The sequence below is a fragment of the Aethina tumida genome, chromosome 8, assembly GCF_024364675.1.
Source record: "Aethina tumida isolate Nest 87 chromosome 8, icAetTumi1.1, whole genome shotgun sequence".
Taxonomy (NCBI): domain Eukaryota; kingdom Metazoa; phylum Arthropoda; class Insecta; order Coleoptera; family Nitidulidae; genus Aethina; species Aethina tumida.
In genome coordinates, this window is record NC_065442.1 from 5099488 (window position 1) to 5118463 (window position 18976).

Sequence of the window (18976 nt, forward strand, 5' to 3'; positions counted from 1 at the left end):
GTTACAGCAGGAGGAACATTATCATTTTCTGTAATCTCGGATGGTGAGTTTTCGACAATATTTAGCTTAGTTTCTTGAAAGTCTTCTTCGATTTCTTCAACGTCATCTCTTTCTTCGTCGACATCAGTCTCATTTTCAATTTCGACTATTTCGGGAGACATCCGAAAATAATATATTAATGATTAATGTCCCATATAAAGATTTAGTTGTTCAGTCGATTTGTTTTGTGTCAAATACCCCCAATGATAGAAAAACATAATGTAATAATGGAAAATTATAATTAATAATAATAATAATAATAATAATAAATGTTTTTATCAACCAAATTATTTAAATACCACTAATTTGGTCGAAGTTGAGGTGGGTAGACATCCCACCCTGTACTCTTCTACTTGTAAAATATGTAAAAAATATTATTTTATAATGTAATATATGTTTAATTATTTTCATACAGGTTTTGGCATTCAAGAAAACTATATACTATTTCGTACAAAGTTTTAGTTTAGTTTTTATGATGGTTTTAAATATTAATTCAGATATCAATACTTCATATGTAGAGCAACAAATTAAAAAAAAACATAATCAGTTTATTAAAAGTACAATCCTTTTTAATTTAAATTAATTTTATAATTAGTAAGTGTCTTAAACATTTCATACCTCAATTTATATACGGATATCTTCATTTACGTAGTTTTTACACTACATTTTATTTCGGACGGGATTCATAAGTAAAGCAACCAAACCCTATATTCAATACAATTGATTTTATAATTTATTTCTGTGTCCGACATCGTTCCTAAAAGCTAAAAATGCCTAGAAGTGTCCATTTAACGATTCAAATTAAACAACAAATTGTAGACAAGTTCTGAAATGGTGAAAAACATAGTAAAATTGCAGTAGATTTAAATTTAAACAAATCGGTCATTTCAAGGACGATTTCCAATTTTAACAGAAGTAATATACTGGAAGGAGTTCCCAAAAGAGGTAGAAAACGCAAGACTAACACAGCTGTGGAAACGAAAACAAAAACTCTTGTTGTTCACGACACTTTTATCAGCATCCCACATAAATCAATAAATAAACGAACTCAGTATGTCGGCTTATATAGACAATTTTTGGATTTTGAAATTTTTTTAACTCTCGTTAGAGATAATATTTCAAAATGATCAAAACAGATTTTTATAGAAAATTTAAGGCTCTACAAAAAATGTCTCTTACAGTTTTTTGATAAATTCATTTTTTCAAAAGTTATTTAACATTAAAGTTCGATTGATTTAAAATTTTGACATTTTTCTCATTTTCTGACGCAACCATCAACTTGTTGGAAATGGGAAAATTTTATATAACGGGAAATTAAAATTTACGATGCGGCACCTCTTAATATTAATATTAAGAGCTGTAACATTCACAGTATTTTTTTTTACTATTTCCAACAAGATTTTCGATTTAAATAAGAAAAAAAAATTGTCGATTTTTTTGAAACAGTCTAGTGTATATATTCCATTAAGATTAATATTAGAAGTTTTAAATATTATGAATGTGAACCAAAAAATAATTATATACTAGAACTGACAACATGGAAACATACTTTGTAAAGGGTTTGAATTTATTTAATAATCCACTCATTGAATTTGAATACTATAAAAAGTATAATAAACTAAGAAACTTCTTAAGAAAATTTCTGTTGAAAATGCAACTCTTGCACATAAACTTAGGTGTTCGGTGGAGACGTTGTGATAAGACCGAAATCGTGACAACTCATTTGGGCTGATCAATCTAATTCAAATCTACTCAGACAATAAGTACGAGATGAATACAAAGTCACAAAATCAACATTTTAGTTGTATTCAGGTTGGTATGTTTAATTTTAACAACGTAATTAATGTAAAAGGTTTTGCATTATTCAATGTTTAAAGAATCAAATAATCATCATCATGTTGTACCTGTGCTTTACTTATATTATTGTTTTTGTAGTTTACTAACAGATTTGTTCCAGTTATGATTTTAATTTTATGTTTTAGGTGATGATGACTGAAAAACTAATTGATGGTTTACATTTATGTTATCTGCGAAACAATCCATTCCATTATGTTTGTTAATATTTAAATGGAAGTGAAAGGTATGTGTATTTATATAGTCATATTAGTAATTTAAGGATTAATATTAAAATTTATTACTCAAACAATAATTCTCATTACTCTTTACTTTTTCTTTTTTATGTTAATATGGTGTCGAAGGATATACTTGATTTTCTCTTTGTAATTTACTTCAATATTACTGCATAACAACAATAACAAACAATAACTGCATCTTAGGACAATCAGAGAAGTCTGCTGTAGCTAAACATGCACTGTTAGATGGAAATCACAAGATAAAATTCCAAGATACACAATTGCTTGCCTTGACAACCAAATATCACAAGAGAATGATTAGGGAAGCAATTGGGATCCATAAATATGGAAACAACTTCAATAGGAATGAAGCATTGAAGTTGAATAAAATATGGACACTAAAATCCCTAAGCAGACGAGAATGGCCAATGAATTAAACAAAATTTCTAGAACATCAGTTATCCAAGTTGTCATTTAGTTGTCAATCAGATATCCAAGTGACATGAATCAAATCAGACCTCTGAAGATGCTAGTCACTCATCCTAGTGAACCCCAACAACTATAGATATGGAAATAATAGTCATGAAAGTCTCAACCTTTACAATATGTTTAAGGTTAGTGTATATTTATTTAACTTGCTACTTATATGATTTAATGGAATTTGTCCATATATAGTATATTCATTACACATAAAAATATTGAAATACAATTGTGAGTCAATGTTCTCATTACCCTTATTCTATATCAATATTAAACTTGTCTCATAAGGTCATCTTTTGTATCAGAACTGGCAGATGTTAATCAGAATTGTGCAAAATTATACTGAATGCAGAATATTTTTCACCACTACTGTGAGCGGTTGTTTATTATCAGTAACAATTTATGGATGTATTTGTTCCAGATTCTCTGTTGATTGTCTTTGGATATATATGAAGGAATCTATAAAATATGAAAATGAATATTATAAATTAAAATATATTTAATGAGTATGAGTAAGTATGTTTCATTTTCTTTATAATTTAACAGTTAATCTACAGTTTTATTTGAATTAAAGCTTAATATATATGTATGTGTATATTTTATTGAGTGTATAATAAATTAAAAATACATATTTTTTCTTATCATATTACTTACAAATTAATATCATGTTTTGAAAAGTAGATTTTATAGAATACTGTGTATAAATGTAAATATAATATTGAAATCTTGTACTCATGCAATCATTCTCATTAATCTTCACTTTTGCTACTTTATATCAATATTATGTCGAATGGTAATCTGTATCTATGTCTACTTGATTTTTTTTTGTTACTTCATATTCATGTATTTAATTAGAACTTGATAGTTATTATAGAAATGTTTCAATATAACACCAAATGTAAAATGGTCTTTTTTAGTTTGAATGTTTATTGTTTAATATACTTAATTTACTCTGTTCTATTTAATACATGTTAACATGAAATATATCAAATAATGTTAAAAATGGAATGCTTTAATAATATTTTTGGTTTTGCACTCTTCAAATAGATTGTATCTGTTTTGACATTTTCTTTTGTTTTAGATATAAATATCTGAAGAACTAAACTGAGGTTCACATCTATGTGGCTGTGTTTATCAGTATTCAAATAAATCTGGAAACAAAATGTCTATGGTAAGTGTGCATTCATTTAGCTTGCTATGGTCCTCTTTTTTGTATCAGAATTACTAGATATAAATCAGACTTGTGCCTGTTCTACTTAATGAATGCAAAGTGATTTTGTCCACTACTGAGCAGTTATTCTCACTTAGTTTTATAGTGTGTTGAATCTTCATCAATAACATTTTATAAGGGTGCATTGCTGAGTACAGCTAGTAAAATTATTTTCTATTTGTAATGCATTTGTGAATTTGACACTATACTATGACTATAATATGTTGATGTAATACTCTATACATGAATCAACAGATTCCAATTAGTTTATTTTCTTTTCTCTTTGCTTACATTCTTTAGCTCTAGTCTTTTATATGTTCTAATTTCTCTGTTGGATAATGAACTAGCTTTCATTCAATATTCTCATTAATGTATTAATCTACACATATGCTATATTAATATTAAACTTGTCTCAAGGGACCTTCTTTTGTATCAGATTTGGCAGATATTAATCAGAATTGTCCAAAGTTATACTGAATGCAGAATGTTTTTGACCACTACTGTGAACAGATGTTCATTATCAATAACAATTTATAACATTTCATTGCTATATTTGTTGTTCCACATTCTCCATTGGTTGATAAACTTGCTTTTTCTTGGATATTTATGTGTTATATACTGTTTCATTTAATTTAAAACCACTTGTTACGTTTCCAAAATTAATGAAATATTTTTATTTGATACTATTGTCTAAGGTGAAGGAATCTATAAAATATAAAAATGAATATTATAAATGAAATTATATTTAATGAGTATGAGTAAGCATGTTTCTTTTTTTTAATTTTATAAATAATGATTGTGAATAAGACTTTGAATATAATAGATTGAAACAACATCTATAGTTTTATTTGAATTAAAGCTTAATGTGTATTTATATTTGATTGAGTGGATATTCAATTAAAAAAGACATATTTATTCTAAAATATACCAAACAGTTAACTAAATAAATAAAACTTTTTTCATTATGAAATTTCTATATGTTCCTTTATTGTTTTTATTGACAATTGATCAGTCTTCATTTTGAGTTGCTTTAGAGTAATATTGAAATCTAATACTCATGCAATCATTCTCTTTAATTTTTACTTGTGTCAAAAAGTAAGATGTATCCATGTCTATTTGATTTTTTATTTGTAATTTACTTTATTTTAATTAGAAGGCAAATATTCCAATATAACTTTTTTATATAATATAATTTTTTAGTTTCAATGCTTATTGTTTAATTTACTTAATTTACACTGTTTTATATTTAATAAATGTTACGTGAAATATATCAAATAATGTTAAAAATGGAATGTTTTAATTACATTTTTGTTTTTGCTGTTTTCAGATAGATTGTATCTGTTTTCTTTTATTTTAGATATCAATGCCTGAAGAACTAAACAGATGTTCATCTCTATGTGGCTTATCAATATTCAAATAAATCTGAAACCAAAATGTTTATGGTAAGTATACATTCATTTTATTCATGGAATTTACACAAAACAATATTGAAATATAATTCCCAATCAATATTCTCATTAATATACTTATACAGTTATGGTATCTTAATATTAAACTTCTGTCATAAGGTCCTCTACTTTTTTGTATCAGAATAAGTAGATATAAATCAGAATTCTACCAGTTACACCGAATGAATGCAAAGTGATTTTGACCATTACTATCAGCAGTTGTTTTTATTTACTCTCATTCTGTGTTTAATTTAACAATTTATAAGAATGCTGAGTTCAGGCTAGTAAAATTATTTCATATTTGCAATGCATTTATTTATTAATTTGGTACCATACTATGACTAAAATATGTTGATTAATATATTAATGTAGCAACAGTTTACAATTAGTTTTTTCAATTCTCTTTGCTTACATTCTTTAGTCCTAATTGAAGTGAAAACTTCTTTAGCTGCGTTGGGCACTTTTTGGTTGGAGAAAATCTTATGAGATCGCCTCACCTACATACTCGTTCATCAATTGTTCAAAGTTTGGTTAGTAACCAGAGAATCGTGTTGATAGTGACGCTTTTTGTTTCTGTTGTTCGTCCTTCTTTTGTCTGAATATACTTAGTTTCTAAATTCAGACAAAAGAAAAAAGTTGTTGATTTGGCTGGTAACCTCAGTTACTAGACCAACAAACTCTGTGTCTGCCGGCGTTTCAAGAAGTACCCGAAAACTAGACCTTAAGAATAAAATCTCGGGATTAGGGGGTGAGTTACAGTTACAGTACTATAAAATATATAACGACAATCGATGCCATTTTTACGCGTTACTTAGATAAATTTGAATCAAACATTTTCATTTCTTACTTTAGTTACCATAAGCCTATTGTATCTTTTTTAGAACAAAATGAACTAAGTTTTTACTTCTATTGGCAGAATCTATAACCGTCATTTTTTTATTTACAAATGAATAGTTCTATTGTTGAAATAAATCTTAAATAAACTTCATCAGTCATATCAGAATGTAGTATGTAAACTTTAGTTTTACTATTTCACTAATTTCATGTTTTTTATGTATTTACAAACGGTGACATCATGTATGGACAATTAATGTTATTTTACAAAAAAAATTGAATATTTTGTGGTTTCCATAATTGTTGACAATTAAGTGAAAAATGAATTTTAATAAGTATTTAATACAAAACAAATAAAAGGGAAACGTTTAAAACCAAAATAATATAATCACAGATTTTACAACCAAGTGTGAATTCTAAAATATTGAATATAAATAATTAGTAAAAAAAAAAATAGTCACCAAAATAAAAATTAAAAACAAAATTTGTGAAATATTAGTACCATCAGTAATTTTGAGTTCCTCTGATTGATGAAGATGCTGAAGGCTGTCATAAAGTTTTAGTTTTCTTAAGATAAATGATCAAATTGATGTTTAAGTAAACTTCAAACTGAAGTGTAAAGTCAGTTGAATACTGTTTTGCATTTTTTAATATATAGTAACCACAGTCTGTACCATTTAATAAATGTTATGTAAAAAATTTCAAATGTATAAATTGATAGATTTGTTCCAGTTATGATTTTAACTTTGTTTTAGGTGATGATGATTGAAAAATTGATGATGGTTGATGGTTTACATTTAGTGTGAAACAATCCATTGTTTATCAATCTTCAAATAAATCTAAAAGGTCTGTATCCATCTTGTCACATGAGTAACTAAAGTATTTGTGTTTTGAACATTGAATGTAAACTGATTATGAATAGTAATTCTTTTTCAATGAATCTACTTAATTTTCACTGTGGTTTTAAATATATGCTTTGTGAAATATGAGAATTAATATTAAAAATTTAATTACATTTTCGTTTTTGCAGCCTCCAAATAGATTTGTACCAGTTTTATCTTTTCTCTTATGTTTGAGATAAGAATATTTAAAGTGAGTTACACAAAACAATATTGAACTATAATTCTCAATCATCTCATTATGACTAAAATATATTAATGTAGTAATAATCTATACATGTAGCAATAGATTACTTCAATTAGTATTTTTTCATTTCCCTTTGCTGATGTTGTGTATGTTTAAGATACCCAATAAAATAAAATAATTGATAATTGTCATTAAATTCTATCTATATTTCTATTCTAATTAATTTTCATTGTTTCACCGATGAATGAATATAGTGAAGGCTGTCACAAGGTTCTAATTTTTCAGGACAAATTAATTATCAAATTGATATATAAAAAGACGTTTGAGTAAACTTCACGACAAAGTATAAAGTCTCTTGAATATTTCCTTTTAATTTAAGTATATTAAAATATAAAAACACTTTGTTGAGTATCTCACAAAAATTTTCGTGTTGGTGTCTTTATTGAATAAATTTTAACAGTATGATTAATAATTATAATTAAATGAGCAAGAATATATATTGAAATATAATAAAATAACTAAAATAGTTCTTGATAAAAATTTGAATTCAAATAACACTGTTGTATAAAATACTATGTTTTTTTCTCCATTATATAAATGTGGTGATTGAATGTTGTTAATGTGTTATTTAATTTTATTTGTGTCATTTTTTCATTTTTCGAGTGTCAGTAATTCAAGTGAATTGAACAGCCTATCACCAAGATAATGGCAAATATTCTATTTTCGGTTGATTTTAGTGGTAAAACATAACCACAAGAGCAAGGGATGAAAGTCAATAGTAACATATGCATGTAAATCAATAGAACCTAAATTGGGTAATCTGAAGAATTTTACGATTATTTTGAAAAATATAAATCTCTTTACTTATTTTTATTATCCCCAATGATCAGAACATTTTTTATTTAAGTTAAGAAATAAATTTGTAGTTCCGGTTTCTCTATTGGATGATAAACTAGCTTTTATTCTTAGTATAATAACTTTTTTAATATATTGTTAAACTATTATTTAATTTTGTTTCAGGTATTATGAAAAGTGATAGGACGTATTCTTCCAGTTGTCTTCATCTATAGTTTTAATTTCAATAAATAAATAATTTTTGTACATGTATAAAATCGTAATATACAATTTAGTCAATTTAAGGTTTATAACCTGCTGCTCCATAAACATTGTAGTATGTTAAGTTGACTATTATTACTGGTTGTGTAGTAGTGACGGTTGTTAATTTGTCATAACATTTCCTTCAGGTTTGAAATTGCTCAATTAAATTGATTTATTTGAGCTGTCTATGACTACTGAAGGTATTCTTTCATGGTGTCGTTATTTATTTATTATTTCGTGCTTCAAATAATTCCAAAACTTCTATCTATTTTCACTAGATGCACGATGCACTTGAACAACTTTGTGAATCGTTTGTTGTAGATGTTACAGGTGATGTTCTCGTTGAATATGTAGATGATAGTTTCAAATTTTCGAGTATTTTCCAAATTTTTCAGATCGGACGAATCGAGGTGATGGTGTTTATCATCTTTGATACATATTTTTCGTTCCATTAATAATTCTTGAATAATTAATCCAGAGATAATTCACGATTTAGTTCGCTCTCGGAATATTTAGTAAGTTTTTCTTTTGAAGTGTATCTGTTACGGTAAATGTACACTCTTGGGAGTGTAAAATGTGTACATTTCCCGGCAAATATACATCTTTTAAAACCGTTTAAAACAGAATTTAGCTCAAAACTTCCATCTTTATCTTGAATTTGGTTGCATAATAAACCATCATCCAAAATTATGTCTAACGTTTTAATGTAAAATTCATCGTTTCCTGCGACTTTGCTGTGTGGTGAATTGGCTGTGTGTTCTCCTTCTAGTAATTGCTCTAACTTTTCTTCTGTTTCCAGCTGTTCAATAGATTTCATAGGTAAATTTGATGTTTTCAAACCCAATTTCATTCTTATTCCGAATAAAGCTTCATAGGGAGTTTGCTTTATACCCTCATGAAAAGCTCTATTTTTCATCAGTTGAACATATTTTATTTTGTTCTGGGTCCCACAACTTTGTCCATTCCGCTTCATTTCCGTCACTGGTAATGTTCTCTGAATTGGGCAGTTTTCTGCCGTTTTATTTTCTTTTATTTTTTTGTAGTACATTTAAGTTGTCTGCGGCTCCACCTCGGCCTGCCATCCAATATGTCTGGTGTGGTCGGTCACCTTCATCATTACCGCGATGTGCCTCCGGATCCTCTCGAAGTGGACATGTCGATTAGTGACCCAGAACCTACTGGATCGGTCGTCAGAACAATTCTCGACCCCTTTTGACATGGGGCCTCCGACAATGGCCTCGTGCCATTTAGAGGCCGACGGGACGTCGCCAGCCAGCTGTAAGTGGAGGATCTTCACCGCGGCATTGATGGTCCTATCCGCGTCTTTATGAAGGGTGCCTGTTGTCTTGGTGTTCTGCCGGCCGTAAAAAACTTTGGGTATCAGGAACTCCCTCAGCAGTGCAATCTTCTGGTCCGGCTTAAGTGGGGCCCGTTGTAGCGCAACGCACCAGTACTGCAATTTGCAGACGGACGGCTTGTTGATTCCGGTTGGACCAAAACGGTGGGCCAAGTATTTGAAGGTGGACAATACTTGGACCACAGGAATCTTCTTGGAGTCCGCCATGAAGACGGGCTTCTCAGCGGGAAGCGGTTTCTTGTTTCCATGTGTCGGTAGAGCCGAAATCGATGTTGACTTCCCCGGGTTAAGCCTCATCCCACGTCCTCGGAAGAAGGCTACAACGTCGTGCAGCATTAAAGGCACCTTCTTCCGACTGTCCTCCATTGACACTAAGTCGTCCGCGGATGAAGCTATCAAAATTCCAATAATATTTTTTCATACTGATGCTGGTTTAAATAAATATTATTTTTGTTCTTTTTTGTGATACAATCTGTTCTAGTTGGTTTTTAAATTTTTCTTTTTGTTCCATTGTTTTTCAAAAATTCTAACTAAAAAAATATTTTTTTATAGAAAAATTAAAATTTTAAATCTATAATTATGATAATTTTAACTTACCTGAGTCTTATTTCTCTAAATATCTTAAATTCTATCCAGAAATCTTCAGTACTATGGCATTAATTTCTAATGTATTTTGTATGCTCACATTTACCCAAACGACATGGTCATTGTGAATTCAATTTATGTTTCCCTTATTTGAAATTGTAAATGATAGTTGAATGCACATTACTCAAACGAGGAAGCAAATGTGCACATTTACCGGAAAATATGTACATTTGCCGCAATATCTACTTTTACCGTAACAGATCCAGTCTTCACTGTCCTTCCATAGAAATTTTTTTTTTCATCATGTCCGTTAACAATTTTATTTTGTTCTGGATCCCACAACTTTGTCCATACCGCTTCATTTCCGTCACTGGTAATGTTCTCTGGATTGGGCAGTCTTCTGCCGTTTTATTTTCTTTTATTTATTTGTGAAAATATAGTACTCTGTCTTTGATAAACGTTTAAAACCTTCGTCACTACCACGTTGTGCCTCCGGATCCTCTGGAAGTGGACATAAGGGCAGGCCTGGAGTACGTGCGGTAGCGACTCGATGCGTTTACAACCTCCTCGACGTATATGCCTATCCACGGGGTTGGATGGAATCCCCACGGTAGGCAATGTGTTGGTCCTGAGATGGATGGCTCTAACGAAATTACTTCCCGTCCATCCGTTGGGTCAATTAGTGACCCAGGACCAACTGGATCGGTCGCCGGAACAATTCTCGACCCCTTTTGACATGGGGTCTCCGATAATGGCCTCGTACCATTTGTGGGCCGACGGGACGTCGTCAGCCAGCTGTAAGTGGAGGATCTTCACCGCGGCATTGATGGTCCTATCCACGTCTTTAAGAAGGGTGCCTGTCGTCTTGGTGTTATGACGGCCGTAAAGAACTTTGGGTATCAGAAACTCCCTCAGCAGTGCAATCTTCTGGTCCGGCTTAAGTGGGGCCCGCTGTAGCGCAACGCACCAGTACTGCAATTTGCAGACGGACGGCTTGTTGATTCCGGTTGAACCAAAACGGTGGGCCAAGTATTTGAAGGGGGACTATACTTGGACCACAGCAATAGATTTGGATAAATCTCACAAATTTGTTGTGCAGAAGGTTCCTTGACACGAACTTTCTGTAAACTACTGGATATTCTTTGTGGGTTTAATTAATCCAGAGATAATTGACAATTTAGTTTTCTCTCGGAATATTTAGTAAGGTCAGCATTTGATTGTATATTCATTATGGAATTTTAAACTTTCTATTTCTCTATATTCTTGATAAGAATGACTAAGTTTCGATTTCTTTATATTTTTGATAAAAATGTACCAAGTTCAGTTAGTTAATCCAGAAATAAATCACAATTTACTCCCCTCTAGAAATATTTAGTAAGTTTTATCCCTTGGTTCAGCATTTGATTCTTTATTCATTATGGAGATATAAAGTTTCTGCCTGTTTTTTTTCTATTCTTAATAAAAATGTACTAATTTGTCTTGACAAACGTTTAGACGTTTGTCGGTAGTTGTTTGTCAATGGCAAATGGTGATTTTCAATTTGATTGTTAATTGTTTTATTTGTTGTTTCAAAATTTTTATTTTTTATTTACACACGATTTATGAAATTAAAATCTATTTTTAATTCGAGATGTACTCCACCACTTCTCCGGTAACAGGTTCGGATAAATCCCACAAATTTTTAAATAATTGTTGTGCAGAAGGTTTCTTGACACGAACTTTCTGTAAACCACTGGATATTCTTTGTGGGTTTAATTAATCCGGAGATAATTCACAATTTAGTTTTCTTTCGGAATATTTAGTATGTTTCATCCATTGGTTCAGTATTTGATTCTTTATTCATTATGGAGATATAAAGTTTCTGTCTGTTTTTTCTATTCTTAATAAAAATGTACTAATTTGTCTTGACAAACGTTTAGACGTTTGTCGCTAGTTGTTTGTCAATGTCAAATGGTGATTTTCAATTTGATTGTTAAGTGTTTTAATTGTTGTTTCAAAATTTTCGTTTTCTATTTACACATGATTTATGAAAATAAAATCTATTTTTATTTCGAGATGAACTCCATCAGTTCTCCAGCAACAGGTTCGGATAATTTCCACAAATTTTTAAATAATTGTTGTGCAGAAGGTTCCTTGACACGAAGTTTCCCTAAACCACTGGATATTCTTTGCGGGTTTAATTAATCCAGAAATAAATCACAATTTAGGTTTCTCTCGGAATATGTAGTAAGTTTCATCCCTCGGTGCAGCATTTGATGGTATATTCATTACGGAGTTATAATCTTTCCATTTCTCTATATTTTTGATAAGAATGACTAAGTTTCGATTTCTTTATATTTTTGATAAAAATGTACCAAGTTGTCTTGATAAACGTTTATAAATTTGACAATACTTGTTTGTCAATGCCAAATGATTTTCAGTTTGATTGTTAAGTGTTTTATTTGTTGTTTCAAAATTTTCGTTTTTTATTTACACATGATTTATGAAAATAAAATCTATTTTTATTTCGAGATGAACTCCATCAGTTCTTCAGCAACAGGTTCAGATAAATCCCACAAATTTTTAAATAATTGTTATGCAGAAGGTTCCTTGACACGAAGTTTCTGTAAACTACTGCATATTATTTGTGGATTTAATTAATACAGAGAAAATTGACAACTTAGTTTTCTCTCGGAATATTTATTAAGTTTCATTTCTTGGTTCAGCATTTGATCGTATATTCATTATGGAGTTTTAAACTTTCTATTCTCTATATTCTTGATAAGAATGACTAAGTTTCGATTTCTTTATATTTTTGATAAAAATGTACCAAGTTGTCTTGATAAACGTTTATAAGTTTGACAATATTTGTTTGTCAATGCCAAATGATTTACACTTTGATTGTTAAGTGTCTTATTTGTTGTTTCAAAATTTTCGTTTTTTATTTACTCTTGATTTATGAAATTAAAATCTATTTTTAATTCAAAATCTACTCCACCAGTTCTCCAGCAACATTTATAATTGCATATTGCCGAAGTCTGAGGTAATGGGATTTTTATGGGAGTTTAAAATGGTCTGAAAAAGATTAGTCCGCGAATCCTCTAAAGGTAAGGAAAATAAACGATATAGTTTAAACGAGTCAATTTGAACTCTAGGAATATTTAGAACAAATATTACTTTAGATTTTGATTGATATGCGTCTAATTTTATTATATTTAAAAATTTTGATATATTTTCTTGAGTATTATCTGAAGGTAAGATATCCTTTTTAAGTTCTGATTTTATTTTTGAAAGTTCTCCTAAAAGATCCATAGGTTGTGTCACAGAAGGGTGCACAATATTCATTTTCGCAAAAGTTAAGCTATTTAGGATATTATTAGGTACTTCATTAATAAAATGGTCATTCAAGTAATTGTTCACAAAGACTTTAATTTTTACTTCGAATAAATTCATATTATCAGTTATATTTGAAAGCATGATGCCAATAATTTTATATCTTTGTGTAAAATGTTTTTTCATTAATTTGGAGTTTTTGAATTTTTAAAATTTCGGATTGTTGAAGTAGTAATTAATATCTGATTTTTCATTAAATTTTCAATATGTTTTCATCTCGTTCTATTTGGTTAATACATTTGTAATAATATTCACCATCTGATGGATCTAGGTTTCTTTTATTTCTATCTGAATAATATTCAGTGTTTAGCCTAATTTTATTAAATTTATCTAATTTGGTTAATTACTATCATTTTGTCCCTGTTTTTATTTTATTTAAATCATGTATTAATGAATTTAAATCACGAATATCTCCAAAATGAGTATTTAATAATATCTTAATTTCTTCCCAAGTACTAATATTTCTAAAATTGATTAATTGAGATGCACGACCTCGCAATTTATTCTTAATATGAACTGTTAATAATACATCTTGGTTTCCTTCACATAAATCTGAAGAAGTATCACATGAATTTATAAAAGCACTTAATAGAATCACCATCATATTTTGCCATAAGTGAAAATAATTCTCTTAATTTGTACGTAGGTATTTCTTCACCAGTTATATTAGGCATTGTTATAAAATAATAATAAAATAAATCGAATACAAATAAACTATATCACTTACTAACAAAAATAAGGAATGATAAAGGACTTACTGTATTGTGAACATTTTAAAGTTATGTGAGATTTCTTTTCTTAAAGGATTTTTCCACCAAAAGTTGCTTGAGTAGATTGCCTATGATCTTCTTCGGGCTATTGTTGAAGATATCTCATCCTCGTCGCCAATTTTTTTGGGAATCATAACGGTTGTTCTTATTTTTAAAAATTATTTATTTAACTTTAAACAAATACAATTAATACAATTAACATATTAAATGATTTTAACGGTTTTAAAAGAATGAATTGCGTTGCTAGAATAGAATAGAATGCAGTTACAAATGCTAATCGAATGTAGTTACAAAAAGCAATTTATAAACTAACTAACAAAGAGTTTAAGATAAAACTTTAATATTTTTGTCTCATTTTCTGCTCATTAAGGGAAATTCCCATAATGTTTGGATTCAAATTTATTTAAATTACATAAATTAAATTTAATTTATTTTAACTAAATTATACTTTTCGGATTTCCGAAATATTATATTAATATAAATAAATATAAATATGAATGTACTTTTAGTGATGATTTAGAAAATAAAATACATATTATTAATTTTTATTTTTATTTCATTAATTTACTATTTTTTATCTAGCCTACATTTTGCCTCCTCCAACCTCAACCTCGCCTCCTCCATCCTGAACGTTGTCTCCTCTACTAACAATTTAACTAAACTGTGTGTGGCCTACTCCACTTTTATTTTTGCCTCTCCAACCTGTACCAAGCCACTTCCTCTTTTAATTTCGCATCGCTTAAGCGTACTTTAATTATTTCTTGAAGTTCTTTATTCTCCTGTTCAATGAACTTCAGTTGTTCATTTGTTAAAAGTTTATAAGTTCTTTTTTGTTGATAGTCCTCGGCGTGAAAAAACAATTTATTTAAAATTTACCTAAAAACAATGAGTTTATTAATAAATTACCTGTATGTTTCCTACTGGATGATCCAACACCACTTTCTGTTGGTGTTTCACAGTCTTTGGAAATTTCGCTACTCGAACTACAAGTTGCCCCATCTTCTAAAATTATTTTAATATAATTTAATTAAATAAATATAAATAATTTACATACCTTTCGAAATTTGACTTAAAATTAAGCCGTCGGAGTCATATGGATTTGAAATTTCGTAATCCATATGAGAGAGGACATTATCAATTTCTGTCTGAGGTTTTGAAGACAATGATACTCCTTCACCGCCTTCAGCCATTAATTCCCGCTTTTCCTGCGCCAATTCACTCCTTTTTTTCCTCTTAACCTTATCCCACAATCTCTCCAATTGAATTGGTGTTCTCTGTAAATATTTTAATTTAGTAAGTTACCAGCGATTTATAATAATAATAATAATATATATTACTTACCTTTTCATCGGCTGAATGTCATATTGTTGAGATATTAATTGCTGTCTCAACATTCCCCCTCAATTGATATCGATTTATGATAAATATAGTTAAGGAATGTTACACAAATAAATTTTTAAAGTTTACTTAATTTCGAAGACCCCCAATTTTTCACGATGCTTAATAAATGCATCTTGGGGCAAAGGCTTTATGAGTACGTTCCAGATTTGATTTTTAGTGTTTACATATGTCAATTTGATCAAACAAATCTTTAACAAAATTGTAGCGAACATCTATATGCTTTAATCTTTTATGTTGCTATTTGCCGATTAAAAGAATACACCCTTTGTTGTCTTCATATATGAAACTACAGTGTCTCCAGGTGAATGAAATCCTTGATGTTGTATTTTGTTTTTAAAATTTGTTTATGTTATTATAAGAGTTGTTAAGGGTCATCCCGTGTAGCTACATTTTGGAAAGTTACATCTCGTACTGCAGCTTCCGAGTTGAGGAGAGTCAAATGTAGTGAAACAAAATTTATTAGCCCTTTATACCTTCCTGAATATTAATTATACTGTAATTATCTGTTAATATACCGTACTGTATATATAACTAGTGTCAATCGTCATCGAATCAACCACGAGGATAGTTGGGGAACTTGGTTAATTTTCCAGGTTTTACTTCGTCTTCCCTTGGGATACTGATAGTATACTGTATGATATATTTGTCCCGGTCATGGTGAGTGTTTCTGTTTGTGTATTTTTTGTTCGTATTTTAATTTATGCATTGTAGTTTGAAACTAAGGAAAACCAAGGATCATGTGTTGGTGCATAAAACTTTAGTGACTAAGAGTCGTGTTTTCATCATTCAATCCACCCCATCTGAAACTCCCCCAGGCGCCCTAAATTAGGAATACGGAGGAATTGGCAAAGATATATCTATCAAGCTGGAGGCTTTGAAAAAGAATTTCTGCAAAGTGTATTATTGAAGGTTAGAACCCATTTTTTATTTGATTATGATGAGAAAGTGCTTCGTATGATTTTTAAAATATATTTCAAATATTTCATTTTAAACAAAGAAACAGAACTAGAAAACAATTAACAATTTTTTGTTTAATTAATGGCACTTAATTTAACAACTAGTAATAATTATATTTAAATATATAACAAACATAATTATAAACACATACGTTTATTTAATTTAACAAAACACATTTATCTTTGGGGATGAAGGTAACTGTACAAATTTTATATTTATTTTGGTAACCGTAAATTAATATTCATGCAATTGATTATATTTAGTTTGCCAATGGTTTGTAATCAGTACATATGTTAATTTCATTGTCATGAAGTTTCTGTGAATGTTCTCTCATTTCAACATTTTAAACATTATATTACTTAACATTTAATTAATAATACAACACTAATTTAAAAATTGGTTTGTTCAATATTTTTATTAAACTAATTACTAACTTACAAAATAGTTTTCAACAAATGCATTATTTCAATTTATAAATTATATTTAACCTGTCTGTGATATGTAATTAGTACAAATATCAACTTACGTGTATATAGTAATTAAATTATATTAATTTTATGTTATATTATTAAAAATACTCTTTACTACATTGAAGGGAACCCGATAGTAAACAGATAAAGTATGTACTGATTTATATTTATTTTAGTTAAATAAATTCATTAAGTATCCCAAAAGTATTTAATATTAAATGCGTATCGCCAACAAAATTAAATCAGATTTTAACAATATTTCAAATTCCATTGAAAACAAAGTGATTCTTACTAGGTGTAACAGTATTTTTTTAAAAATACAAAAAATTAACGTTAAAATGTTTTTTTACTAAGAGTAGTGTAGGTTCTCAATAAATTGCAATGGTTATTTAATTGATTTTAATAGTGGACAATGAAGCATTGGAAGCTGCAAGAATGTTAGTTTGGTTTTCTCAGGACAACTCTACTTATTTATAGAATTAAAATTAAACTAATTTGATTAAAATTTAAAAAATATATAATCATAAATATTTTATTAATCAAAGACATGGTTCCATAAATACAAAATTAATAGGACCTGCTGAAAATTTATTTATCCATTTATTTCAAAGTAAGTATTGTGACTAAAAATACAATAAATACAATATTACATATATACAGTGCTGTGAAAAATAATAAGGACACTTGTCGGTGTACAGAAAAAATGCAAATTAAACCAATGTTTTCAATTCCTTTAAGAAGAAAAAAAAGAAAAATAATTGATTTACAAAGTTATTTAAATTTTCATGTGAAAAAAACAAATAAGGACAATTTTAGAATTGCCAGAAATGTATTTGTTTGAATGTATTTCTTTAATGTATTTAGTACTTAGTTGTTTTACTTAGTCTCTATTTTTAATAACTGTCAAACATCGACGAGCCTTTGAGTCTATCAGCTTTGGCACGCTTCCTGGGGAATTGAATTTCATGCTTCCTCCACCAGGAACAAGAGGGCTTCTTTATTAGTGACGCTTTTACTCCTCAGAGCTATCTTCACGACGTGCCACAAGTTTTCGATAGGATTTAGATCAGGTGATTGGACCTATGACAAATTATATCCAACAACGTTTTTTTATTTTGAGTAAATATTAATATTACCACAATTGTATTAATAAAATAAAGAGAAAAGCATTTTTTTAAAATAAAAAAGACCAACTATATTTTCCTTTATTAATTTCAATATATTCAATATTATTTTTTATTTCAATCGTGGACGATGGACCAAAGGAGATTCCCATGAATGTTATAGTTTTCTCATGATAAACGAATGATCAAATTGACATACATACATACAAAGTGAATCTGATACGAAAGAAGTGAAACTTAAGGTCAGTAGATCAGTACTTTAAGTTTATTTAATCCAACGTACATTTTAAGGATAGAAACGAAAATACACATGTTTAAAGAAATTATTGAAAACAACTAAAACAACTTTGTGGACTCTTCCCAGGTAAGTACGTTTTGGCTTATTTAAGTTCTGTCGTAGCAATTTGTTTTGCATGCTTTGTATGCGGTTAATTTGGGTACATTGCAATTGGGTTTATAGCTGTTTTATATAATGTTATTTTGCTATTTTTGTTCAGCTCCGTTTTTCAGCTTATCAGTGAGTATAGATTTTGACTCACAAATTTCAGATGGTTGTTTAGGGTGACGCCAAGATACTTAACCTGAGTTTTTTCTTGGATATATCCTCCTTGTAGTTTTGGCGTCTGAGTGTGGTTTTTCTTTTTTCCTTGTTTTACGAAGTAGGTGATAGTTG

The 18976-nt window shown here is 29.0% G+C and overlaps 1 long non-coding RNA gene across 1 annotated transcript; it reads left to right on the forward strand.

The window, feature by feature from the left end:
• Positions 1–2655: 2655 nt before the first annotated feature.
• Positions 2656–6927, forward strand: LOC126266365 (uncharacterized). The gene is made up of 5 exons (XR_007548770.1): positions 2656–2725; positions 3013–3103; positions 3673–3762; positions 5159–5243; positions 6839–6927. It is a non-coding gene; the product is annotated as an uncharacterized LOC126266365 (long non-coding RNA).
• The last annotated feature ends 12049 nt before the right edge of the window (positions 6928–18976 follow it).